This window comes from Phaseolus vulgaris, chromosome 7 (genome assembly GCF_051622355.1).
Source record: "Phaseolus vulgaris cultivar YP4 chromosome 7, ASM5162235v1, whole genome shotgun sequence".
Classification (NCBI taxonomy): Eukaryota; Viridiplantae; Streptophyta; class Magnoliopsida; order Fabales; family Fabaceae; genus Phaseolus; species Phaseolus vulgaris.
This window is the reverse complement of record NC_143504.1, coordinates 13,347,061-13,359,611: the sequence shown is the minus strand read 5'-3', so window position 1 is coordinate 13,359,611 and position 12,551 is coordinate 13,347,061. Positions and strand designations below refer to the sequence as shown.

At 31.6% G+C, this 12,551-nt stretch overlaps 1 pseudogene; it reads right to left on the bottom strand.

Moving 5' to 3' along the window:
* Positions 1–738: 738 nt before the first annotated feature.
* The window catches only part of LOC150025790 (uncharacterized), a 28,913-nt pseudogene continuing 17,100 nt past the window's right edge, over positions 739–12,551 (bottom strand).

Genomic DNA, 12,551 nt, shown 5'->3' with positions numbered 1-12,551 from the left:
GCCGCCTTCACAAGGTATCTCACTCTCATTTTCACTTGAGGATCTAAAGGTATTGGGAGACTTAGAGTGTTGGGAACTATGATCACTAACAACTACCCCTTCATGCACCATCATGTTTCGCTTAGAAGGACAATTAGAAGCAATGTGACCATAACCTAAACATTTAAAGCATTTTTTATTTGAAGTTTTAGTTGGAGATTTAGGATTAGAAGGTGAAGGTTTAAAATCTCTAGTTTTGTAAGTGGAATCTTTAAAATTTGAAGAAGTTTTGTTTTTGTTTTTCCAAGAAGAGTGGTAAAAGCCATCATTGTGAGATTTTTGAAAAGAAGTTTTCTTTGAAAGTTGGCATTCTACCTTGATGACAAGGTGAACCAATTTTTCTAAAGAAGAAGATTCATACAATTCTACCACATCTTGGATATCTCTTCTTAAGCCACTTACAAACCTAGCCATCTTTGAGTCTTCACTTTCATGCATATCAATCTTAATTAACATCGTTTCAAGCTCTTTAAAATAAGCATCCACACTTAGCGTTCCTTGATGAAACCTTTGGAGTTTCAACAAAAGGTCTTTCCTATAGTGTGGTGGCACAAATCTAGCGTGCATGCATTCTTTTAAATCCTCCCAAGAGACCACAGTTGGTCTCTTGTTTAAACCAATGTCCATGAGAGTTTTGTGCCACCATTGCAAGGCATAGTCCATAAATTCTAAGGAGGCTAACCTAACTTTTTGGTCATTTTAGACCTCATGTACATTCAAAGTTTGTTCTACTTTAGCCTCCCATCCTAAATACACATTAGGATTACCTTCTCCACTAAAACTATGCAATTTTACATAAGGTAGAAAAGGCTTTGCCACATTTTGGCGCCTAGCTTCACATAGTTGTCTCCTCCATTCGGCTTCTTCTTCATAGCCTTGATAATTTTGAGAACTTCTTGATTCATATCTATGATGGTGCCTTCTTTGTCTTTGGGGTCTTTCATTCATCATTTCCAATCTTTGGAGTCTTTCCTCCATTTGTCTCATTTCCTCCTCTTTTTGTGCAATGGTTCTTTTAGCTTCCTTCAATTCTCCAATTAGAAAAGCTTTTTGAGGAGAATGAGGTTTAGATGATTCACCACTAGAAAGATGATCCATATTATCAAACAAACATAAAACACAATGAACAAATAATTAGAGAAAACAAGTTAAAGGTACAATATGCTGACGACAAAATGAAGAAAAGGAATGAAGCACTCAAAGAAATTTTTTCTTTCCTTAACCAAAGTCTCACTTGTGGATTGGATAACTCTCAAGTGAAAGATGCCAAAGCAAACCACACTTGCTCAAAGTATTATCACCACAAAACTTTAGGAAAGAAGAAAAGACAATTAAGAAAAGTTTAAAACAAGAAAGGCTAAACCAAAGTTAGAAAAGAAATATGACAAAACTTTGAATAGAAGACAATCAAGAAAAGCACAAAAGAAGACTCAAAGAACCTTACTAAACTTTTAACTATGAAACTTTTTGAACTAGAAAATCGCTAAAGCAAAATGATACAAAATTTCACAAAGTAGAAAACAATTTTTCAATCAAGTTGAATCCATAGATGTGAAAAAAGGAATTTCTAAACCAAATGATAAGCAAGATGCCTTTAGAAACAATTGCTCACTGTTTTTGAACCAAATGCTCACTGTTTTTAACGTCAATTGGTACTGTTTTAGAAAAAGAGGTACTGTTTTGGAATTACTAAAACAATAGCTTGCTGTTTTTGTTTTTTTTTATCCTAATTGCATCATGCAAAGTGTCAAGAACATTCAATTTTCCACAAATTTTTTTGGTGGATTCAAGATAATTGAACACTTGCAATCATATGTTTGGAACTTAACATCAACTTTTACTAAAACAAGTTTCTAATTGAATTGTAAATTTCACAATTAAAAAGTAAGGACTCCTAGAACAATAAAGAACAAATGACTCAAAGTAAAAAGCAAGATCAAAGAAAGGCATAACAAGTAACATATTCAAAACGAAAATGCAATGAATATAACAAGGCTAAAAAAAATATTCTGCAATGAATTAAAGGTGCTGGAAAATTAAAAACAAGAATGTAATGACAAGAAAGTAAATGTACTTGAATTTAAAGAACAATAATGTAAAGGTACTAGAAAGTAAAGGTACTTGAATTGAAATTGCTTGAATTAAAAGTGCCAAATCAACTCAAAAATATGAACACAACCATAGCTCATGATACCACATGATGTGAGTTGATTTTAGGTTGATTCATTAGGTGACACTTTTTAGAATTAGGATCGGTAATTCTTAAGCAATTAAGGTGAGTAATCTAAGGAAAATCCCCACTGCACATTAACTTAACAAGTGTTAAGTAGATGTGAAGGATCATTTCCAAAGACTAAAGGAAAAACACAAGTATAGGTGATTATGAATGACAATTAAAGGAAGCGAAATCAAGAACACAAAGCAAAGACAATGAACCGATTGAATTAAAGATACAACTCAATTAAACCGAATAGAAACACAATTAGAAACCATAGAACCAATTAGAATCATCAAACAATACTATTCTACCAATTGAAAATAAGAACAAATGAAAAACACATATTTTGAGATTGACATGGAATGGAAATGGAATTAGAAGATGAAGGAAAGGAAGAACTTATGTGGTTGAAGCTGGGGAAATGATTCACGCCACTTGGAAGGTGAATAGACTCCAAGATGAGTGAGGTTTCCGCCACTTGAGAGCTCCCAAAGACTCACAGGATAAGACTAGGAAAGGAGAAACAAGTCTCATAAATTCTCACTTAATTTGAGTATAGTAACTTTACTTCAATTTCAAAATGTCTTTACATGAGCCAAGCACCTCTATTTACAACTTTAGAGGCCAAAATTTTAAGGTGGGATTTTTCAAATACAAACCATTGAAAATGGCGCTAAAACCAAGTCACATGGAAGGTGTGACTTCACACGGAAAGTGTGACTTTGCTACTTCTTCTTACAAGCCCTAAACTCCTATCCACACCTCCCTTTTATGTTCTATTTTAAATCTACTCTAAAGAAATTATAAAATGAGACATTAATTGATGCTCATCTCCTAAAGCTTGTGCCTTGCTTCTAGTAATTCTCTGAGACATTGTGGATGATGTAATTATGGGTTGGGCTTGGGCCTCAGATTGGGCTTGGGCTTGTTGGGCTTGGGTCTCAAGCGTCCTCTCTCCTTGGTCCTCATCAGAGTGCTATCTCCTCTCCCTTGGTCTTATCTTGATGAGAATGAAGCTCTCAAGTGGCGACCTTCCACTCATCTTGATGGTTACCACCCATCAAGTGGTGTGAACATCACTCTCATTTTCCATAAGTTTCCTTCTTCCATTCTCCTTTATTTTCGCCTTCCATTTTATGTTCCTTGTCTTTGTTTCCTTCATTGTATTGTTTTCGGTTTTGTCTTTATCATTTAAGCTTTGCATCCATTCTCACCATATCTTGTCTTTGGATCGTTGCCTTTTGAAATGAACCTTCACACCTACTTAACCACTTGGTTAAGTTAATATCCAATGGGTATTTTCCTAAGGTTTTCACTCTTAAATTCCTAAAATCTCAATCTAAGTAAAGTGTCACACCATAAAATGAACAATCCTAAAATCAACTCACATCATGTGGTTATCAGAGCTTAGGTTCTTGAGATTATTTTGCTTTGAGTTGATTCGAACTTTACATTCAAGCACCTTTATTTTCTTGTCTTTAAATTCAAGTACCTTTAAAGTCTTGTCTTTACATTCCTGCAAATTAATTTTCAACCATTTATTTTTCTTGCAATTTCTATTCGGCCATTTTATTTTCCATAGCTTTGTTTCATTTTTGGATTGTTTTATTTGTGTCTTATTGTGTTCTTGCCTTTTGCTTTGAGTCATATGTTCATTAGTGTTCTAGAAGTCCTTACTTTGATTCTATTTACTTTGCTTTTAATTTTGAAAGTTTGAGAAGTAATTAGAAACTTGTTTTAGTAGAAGTAGATTTAAGTTTCAAATAAAAGAATTCAAGTGTTCAATTATATTGAATCCCAAAGTTTTTGTAAATATTGGAGTTATTGGAAATTATGCATGATTGAAACTATGGACATTTCATTTCCATAATTCAAAAACTAGTATAAAAAAAGAGAAAAGTGGAAACGCAAATTGGTGGTATCAATTCTTAAAGAAAAACGTTTTCCAAACTTGATTGGGAAATTTATTTCAACTATTATGGAATTTTTATCCTTTTGCTTTAGCAATTTCTAAAGAAAAAGTTTCATTGTTAAAAGTTTAGTAAGTATCTTTGAGTCCTTTTTGTGTGCTTTTTTCTTGATTGTGTTTCTTCAAGTTTTGTCATAATTTCTTTCTCAAATTTGGTTGTTTGTCTTTTTTTTTTCTTTTCCTTAAGTTTTGTGGTGGTTTCCTTTAAGATCAAGTGTTTAAGGCTTTGACCATTTTTATTTGAGAGTTTTCAACCTCAAGAAAGACCTTTGTGTGAGGATAAAATTCTTTTTGAGTGCTTTGAGTGTTCTCCTCTTGATTTCTTTTCACCAAAAGTGATGCAAACTTGAAAGAGTGTATTCTAACTTCTTTTTCACTAATTGTTTGATTCGTTTGTGCAAACATTATGGGTCATTTGTCTTTAGGTGAATCATCAAAACCGCATCATTTGTCTTTATGGTGAGTGCACAATTTTGACAAACGGCACCATCAACACCAACAACAACCACAACATTCTTTTGATTTTGTAAAGTTATCTAGTTTTAGTGGGTCCAATGACCCTACTTTGTATTTAGAATGGGAAGCTAAAGTTGAACATCTCTTTAATGTGTATAAGGTCACTGAGGACCAAAAGGTTAGGTTAGCTTCCCTAGGTTTTTTAGACTATGTCATCCAATGGTGGAAACAAACTGTAATGGACATTGGGCTAAACAAGAGGCTAGTCGTGGTCTCTTGGTATGATTTGAAAGCATGTATGCGCGCACGATTTGTTCCTCCTCCTAATAGGAAGGAACTCTTGTTGAAGCTCCTACAACTTCATCAAGGACCTAGGACGGTAGATGAATACTTTAAAGACTTGGAAACAACTTTGACTAAAATTAATATGCATGATAATGAAGAGTCAAAGATAGCTAGGTCTGTAAGTGGTTTAAGGAGATAAATTCAAGATATTGTAGAATTATATGAGTACTCTTCTTTAAATAAAGTGGTTCACCTAGCCATCAAGGTGGAATCACAACTTTTGAAGAAAACAACTTTAAAAAATACTCATAATGATGGCTTCTACAAATCTTCATGGAAGGATACAAACAAAAATTCTACAAAAACTTCTCCTTCCAATTTTTCAAAAGAAACCACTTCTCACCAAAAAGTTTCTAAACACAATCCTTCTACCTCTATCCCTAAGTCACCCACCAAAACTTCAAGCACAAAATGTTTTAAATGTTTAGATTTTGGGCACATAACTACCAATTGTTCAAGTAAAAGAACCATAATGTTACAAGAGGTAAATCAAGACCAAATTCAAATAAAAACAAAAAGAGAAAATGAAAAAGCCGAGGAAAGTAAAAAGGGTCTCATCTTGTTAGACCTCACAAAACTAACTACGCCTTCACGTTATACTTCTTCTTTCTCTTTTTCATTACCAAAGGTTTCTATCTACTTACCATCTTTCTTAAAGAATTTTAGGGATGATTCTCAAACAGCTCCTAAAGGTTTCCACCTTTTATGAGGACTTTCATCACAAAGATTTGTCATTCCCAAACATTCTTTTCAAACTTGGTCTGTATATAGAATCCCATCTTATGCACTCCCCACACTTAAAGAACATAAGTTGAGTTCACATCCCAATCTTTGCACTATCTTATATGTGAACAAACTAACTATGTTATCTACAAGAGTTCTAAATTCAAGGTCGAATTCTCTCGAACTTGGGGGCATGATACAAACCAAGTAGCTATGAAGATGACCAAGGAAGAAAAAGACAAAGCACATGGCGAGCAATCATCTCAACGAACAATTCAAGACCCCACCAAGGATCTCAAGGACTCGACCAGAGGAGATGGGCATAAACCAGAGCACCAACTGTTCTTTCTTTTGGTCTTCTTAAGAGATAGAATATGTTGTAAATAATTTTGGGCTCACTTTAGGGGTCCAAATAGCAAAGATAGGCTAGAATAAGGTGCCTTTAGCATAATAGGGGGTGTGGGTAGCATTTTAGCTTGTTCCTAACTCTTTTGGAAGACATTTTGACCTAGTTTCTAGAAGGACAAGCCTAGGATGCGGGTTTGACCCATTTTTTTCCCTTTTCCCATCCTACCCCTTTAGCTTGTTCTCCAAGGCTCTTTCACCTATAAATAGGAGGCCTACCTAGTGTATTTTACAAGTTGAAATTAATAGAAGAAGAGTTACTCTGCACAAATATTGTGTGAGCTTGAGTGAGTGCTATCTCCTCTCCCTTGGTCTTATCTTGATAAGAATGAAGCTCTCAAGTGGCGGCCTTCCACTCATCTTGATGATTACCACCCATCAAGTGGCGTGAACATCACTCTCATTTTCCATAAGTTTCCTTCTTTCATTCTCCTTCATTTTCGCCTTCCATTTTATGTTCCTTGTCTTTGTTTCCTTTATTGTATTGTTTTTGGTTTTGTCTTTATCATTTAAGCTTTACATCCATTCTCACCATATCTTGTCTTTGGATCTTTGCCTTTGTGAAATGAACATTCACATCTTCTTAACCACTTGGTTAAGTTAATGTCCAGTAGGGATTTTCCTAAGGTTTTCACTCTTTAATTCCTTAAATCTCAATCTAAGTAAAATGTCACACTATAAAATGAAGAATCCTAAAATCAACTCACATCACCACTCGTCCCTACCTGGGTTTGGCCGAACTCAACTTGACTTGGGTCTAGGCTGACTCGGCTCGACATGAGCTTGAATCGATTGGTCTCGATTCAGGCTCGAGTCGACTCAATTCGACTTGGGCTCGATTTGGGCCCGGATCGACTCAGCTTGACCTGAGCCTAGGTGGACTTGGCTGGACCTTGGCTCGGGCCGATTTAGCTCGATTTGGGCCCAGACCAACTCAAAATCCAACCCAAAATAAATTTTGGATAATTAAAAAATGTATCCAATTTTATATCTAATCCACATCCAATTAAATGGATTGGACTTAAAATCCAAAAATATGGATTTTGATTTGAGATAAATCCACTTAAATGAATTAAAAGTAATATAGATTTGGATAATTGTGGATTGAATTTGGCTATTTGGATTTTTTGCGCACCCTTACTCTCTAGGAAACTTTTGCCACATGTTAGCTCCACAAATTTCCTTCAAAAAATTCAAAATTCAAAATTCAAGCAATAAAAAACTTACCCAAAACATCATACAAGAAATGCATTCTAGAGGTGACACGTGGCACACCCTTCTCTCATTTTGAAGGTGACATGTGGCACATCCTTCTCTGCCTTTTTCTCTCACCGCTTCTCTCTCTGGAATTTCTTATTTTCATTTCAACCTCTCTCATCTTTTGTCTCACTATGTTGCTCTTTGCCCTTCTTATTTTTTGCTCCCGTCACAGCCACCTCTACCCTTTCATAGCTTCTTTATAGTTTTCTTCTTTGTGAAAATGAATGCACCGTATCTTTAACCACCATATCGTCAACCACGTCGAGGGAAGCTTTTTATACGCCTGGGAAAGAAAATTTGCATCTTCTGCTAAGTCTTCTTCCCAAACCGTGTTACATCTTTTCTAGGATTTTCTTTCTAATTTCAAATTGATTCGTTTTTTGAGTATTTTTGGTGATGGACATGTTCTGCAATAAATTAATCAGTTGTTCAGCAAGATTTCAAAAGTTTAATCGGCTGTTTAATTGGATTTCAAAATATTTTCTATCTTTTTACGGTTAATGTTTGTTTTTAATCGTTTACGATTAGCGTCAGCCAAAATCCATTCAAGACCCAATTCCATTTTAAATAGTATTGCAAAACCACAATCCACAATACCTTCATCCTTCTAAATTGACAAAAGTGTTACGACCAGGTAAATATTCAAAAGTATGAATAACATAATGAAAAAACAAAAACTTACCTCATCGTGAAGGTTCATTGGGTTGAACCTACCTTTGGCATCGCGTCTGACAATGTCTATCGGGTTCACAATTTTAGTTTGTTAATTAAGGAAAGAAGTAAACAAAGGTTTTAAAAAAGAAGAAAATATACATAACAAAGGTTAGAGAAGAGGAAACTTCAGTGTTCTTATTATGAAAATATCAATATTTATAACTCCTTCAAGTCACGAAGATTAGAAAATAAGTGTTCAATTGTAATTATATATACTAGCAGGAACACAGGCGCTCTCGCGCCTGTGTATCCGCATTTTTTATTTTTGTTTTTAATGTATATTTATATTTTATTTTTATTATTATGTATCTAATATTTTATTTTTATAATTATTGTGTTTTTTTATTTTTGCTATTAATGCTGTTATTATTATGTATCAATATTTTTTATTTTTACTGATTTGACTATTCATCAAATCTATAGTAGTTTGATTTTTCAATATGTATGATCTTGAACCATAAATAATGATTCTTTAGAGTTTGGATACTTGATTGATTTTCAATACATAATATACAATTTATTTTTATAATTTTTGCTATTTAAATAAACCTAACTTAGTGTGGTTTTTATATTGGATGTTATTTGAAACGTTTTAGAATGAAATTTCTTTTTAAACTTTGAAATTGTTAAGAAGTATTAATCTATTAAAATATTCTTATCACATATTTTCTCATATTTTTAATGATTTTTTTTAATTTTATATCTATTTTTTTACTTTTATATTGTGATATCGTAAAAAATAAACAAATATTTTAACATTAGATAAATTACTTGAATTAATTTTACAACTAAAAAAAATTTATTTTAATTTAAATATTTTATTACTTTATTTATCTTAATTAGTATTTCAAACTAAAAGAAACTTAGGTCTTAAATAATACATTGTTTTAGTGATTATAGTAATATTTAACCTTTTAAATCAAATATATAGACGATCATATATATATATACTCATTTTGTTTTAACATAGATTGTGAAAATTATGTCATGAAAAATATTTTTTTTAAATGCATATTGATTGAATATTATTAAAACTCATTAAATTTAGTAAAATTATGTTTATTATGGTTTACACAATAATTTTAAAAGACCTCCCATTAAATTATGTTCCACAACATAAAAAAAAAATCAGATCTTCATATATAAAAATATAAACCAAAATAAGATAATGTATAAAATAAAAAATTAAAACATTTTACATACTAATTTTATTATTCAAATTTGGATTAGAATAATGATGAAAAAACATTATTTTATGATTCGGAGGTGAAATTAGAGTATGAGAATTTATTACTTTCCATTTTTTTTGCAGAAGAAAATATAAACCAAAATAAGATAATGCATAAAATAAAATAAAATATAAACCAAAATAAGATAATGCATAAAATAAAATATTGAAACATTTTACATACTAATTTTATTGTTCAAATTTGAATTAGAGTAATGATGAAAAAACATTATTCTATGATTGCGGAGGTGAAATTAGAGTATGAGAAGTTATCACTTTCCATTTTTTTTATAATTTAATATAAAGCAAAGCAAAAAAGTTAAAAAGGTTTGAATTATAATGTAGTGCAATATTGAGAAAATACAGGTTCTATGTTATCAAATTACAAAGACGGTCACAACACCAGGCAGAAGAAACTCACAACAGATATTAAATTATCATAAAAACAATAATTAATATGTATTTAACTTTAATGCTTTATAATTAAGATATAAAAATTTGAGGTATATGTATTAGATTTGTTGCACTTTGTTGATACCCATTAAAATAGGACTCTTTCGCAACCAACTTTCTCTCAAAATTGCAACAATATTCTTCTCTCCCGGAAGAAAGAAATGTAGTGTACATCTACATACAGTAATATATATGCATATAATTCAAATTCATGGTAGATAATGAATTGCCCAAAGAAGAAGAAAAGAAAGAAAACAAAAAGGGAACAAATACTCAATCTCATTATGTTGGTCAAGAAGGTGGTCTTCGACAAATTCTTCTTCTAAAGAACTTACATCAATATCTTTTTCAGTCTTGAGTATAGGTTAGACCAGACCCTCATTAGACACAACAAAACCTTCATAATAATTAGACAACAAAACCTGCATAGTTTCTTGAAAACAAATAAACCTTGGAGAGATGCTCCCATAACACCATAGTTTCTCGAAATTTTCCCAATCACTGATCCAAAGCCACTGCAAAAAAAAAACCCCAAAAACTCACAAACAATCAATGAAAAGTGCATGACTAATTTTCATCTAATAGAAGATAAAAACAGAAAACAAAAATATTTTGTTCCTTGAAAACAAATAAACCTTTGAGAGATGCTCCCAGAACATACAGAAAAATAGTTTCTCAAGATTTTCCCAATCCCTGATCCAAAGCCACTACAAAAAAAAAATCCACAAACAATCAATGAAAAATGCATGATTAATTTTCATCCAATAGAAGATAAAAAAGAAAACAGAAAAGGAAGTATTTTGCGAAGTGAGAATTTTTCAGAAGAAACCCCAACGCCATCAAGATTTAACGGGATATGGAGTCCTGATAAAACAACAAATGAATGAGAATTGGAAAAATCAAAAGAGAGAAAAAAGAGCAACAGGAACGTATAGAAAATGATCAAAACGTATAGAGGGAGAAAATAAGCATGTTTTCAATCCAAAGTTCAATCTCCTCCACTCTCTTAAACAAACATCTAGTTTTTCAATCAGTTTTTTTCAAATTTAACATTAAGACTCATTTTTTTCTCAATTTTTAATTTAAGTAATATTTTTCAATTTTACCATTTCAAAACTGTTGTAACTGTTCAAGTAGTTACAAAATAATTAAATAAAATAATAAAAGAGAACCGATATTTAGTAACTGTTCAGAAAAATGACAAAATGACTGAAATATCCAAAATAAAATAATAAAATAAATATTGAAATGAGTGTAAAATAGAGAAACAATTTATGTAAAAAGAAAAAACAGTTAAGAAGAATCCCTTTATATATAGTTATAGATATATATAGTTATATATATATATATATATATATATTGAATATAAATATTAATATATTTAAAATTTGTATGTCTTTATTTATATAATTTATATAATAATAATAATTTTTATACTAATATAATAATACGTTAATATTATCTATCTTTAAGTGTTGGCAGATAATGGCTTCATATTGCAGATATTAAAAAATTGACACAGTTATCCGAATTTATTTTGGAAAGACTCTGCTTTCTCGGTATTCAAATGGGGAAGTAAGAAGGGAAATTATTATAAATCACTGTAAACATTATAACATAATAACGAATGTGATAACTAGAAAGACTCTTCACCTAGAAATTCAAAAGGCAGATTATTTATCAGAAACTATCATGATAATAACAAAGCACAAGAAAGGTCACACTTCCAATTTAACCTAATGAGGAGTAAATAAAATATATGTTGAATTGACTATAAATTTTAAAATATGATAATGATTTAAATGTAGGTGCTAATACTTCTTTGTTGAGACTGTTATTTTAGATTGCAACACATTCTGAATAAGATATAGCAATTGATACTTTGATACTGGTATAAACAACCGATTGTTTCGGTAAAACAACTGATTGTTTTTCCAGTATTGTGCATTTGCTTTATGTTTTAAAAAACTGATTTCTTAATCAAGGTTTTCTTGAAGTATTTTCATTCTAGGCTTAAAAGTTTACGAAAATCTTTCTTAAACAATTCACCCCCCTCTCGTTTAAGGCCATATATTCTAACAATTGACATCAAGAGCTTGGTTCTTGAAAGTTATTCAAGTTGATCTAAAAATCCTTTTTCCTATGGCTGGAAAACTATCTTTTGAGGAGGGTGCTTCAATCTACAAACCACCTTTATTCTGTGGATTGAATTATAAGTTTTGGGAAGCAAGAATGAAAATCTTTATTGAATCTATTGATCAAAGAATTTGGGATTCAATTGAGAATGGTCTTTACATTCCAAAGTTCAAAAAGGATAATTCTTTCATTGCAAAACCTTTGTCTAAATGGACAAATGATGAATGTAAGATGGCTCAGCTTGATCGGTCTGCTCAAAACATTATAGCTTATGTACTAGATACTAATGAATTTTTCAGGATATCAAAGTGCAAAACTGCTAAGGATATGTGGGATACACTCAAGGCTGCTCATGAACCAAAGGAAGCAATGACAAAGAGTCAAGCAAAAAGGAAAAGAAGGCAAAATAAGAAAAGTCTCAATCTTTGCTTCATGGCCAGAAAGGAGGATGACTCAAGTAGTGTAAGTTCATCAAACTCTTCAAACTCTGAAAATTATGGTCAATTGCTTCAAGCCTTTCAAGAAACGCATGAAGAAGCCAACCGATTGGCTCTCTTGAACAATCGGTTAAAAGAAAAGAACAGCTGGGTTGAAAACAGAGTAAA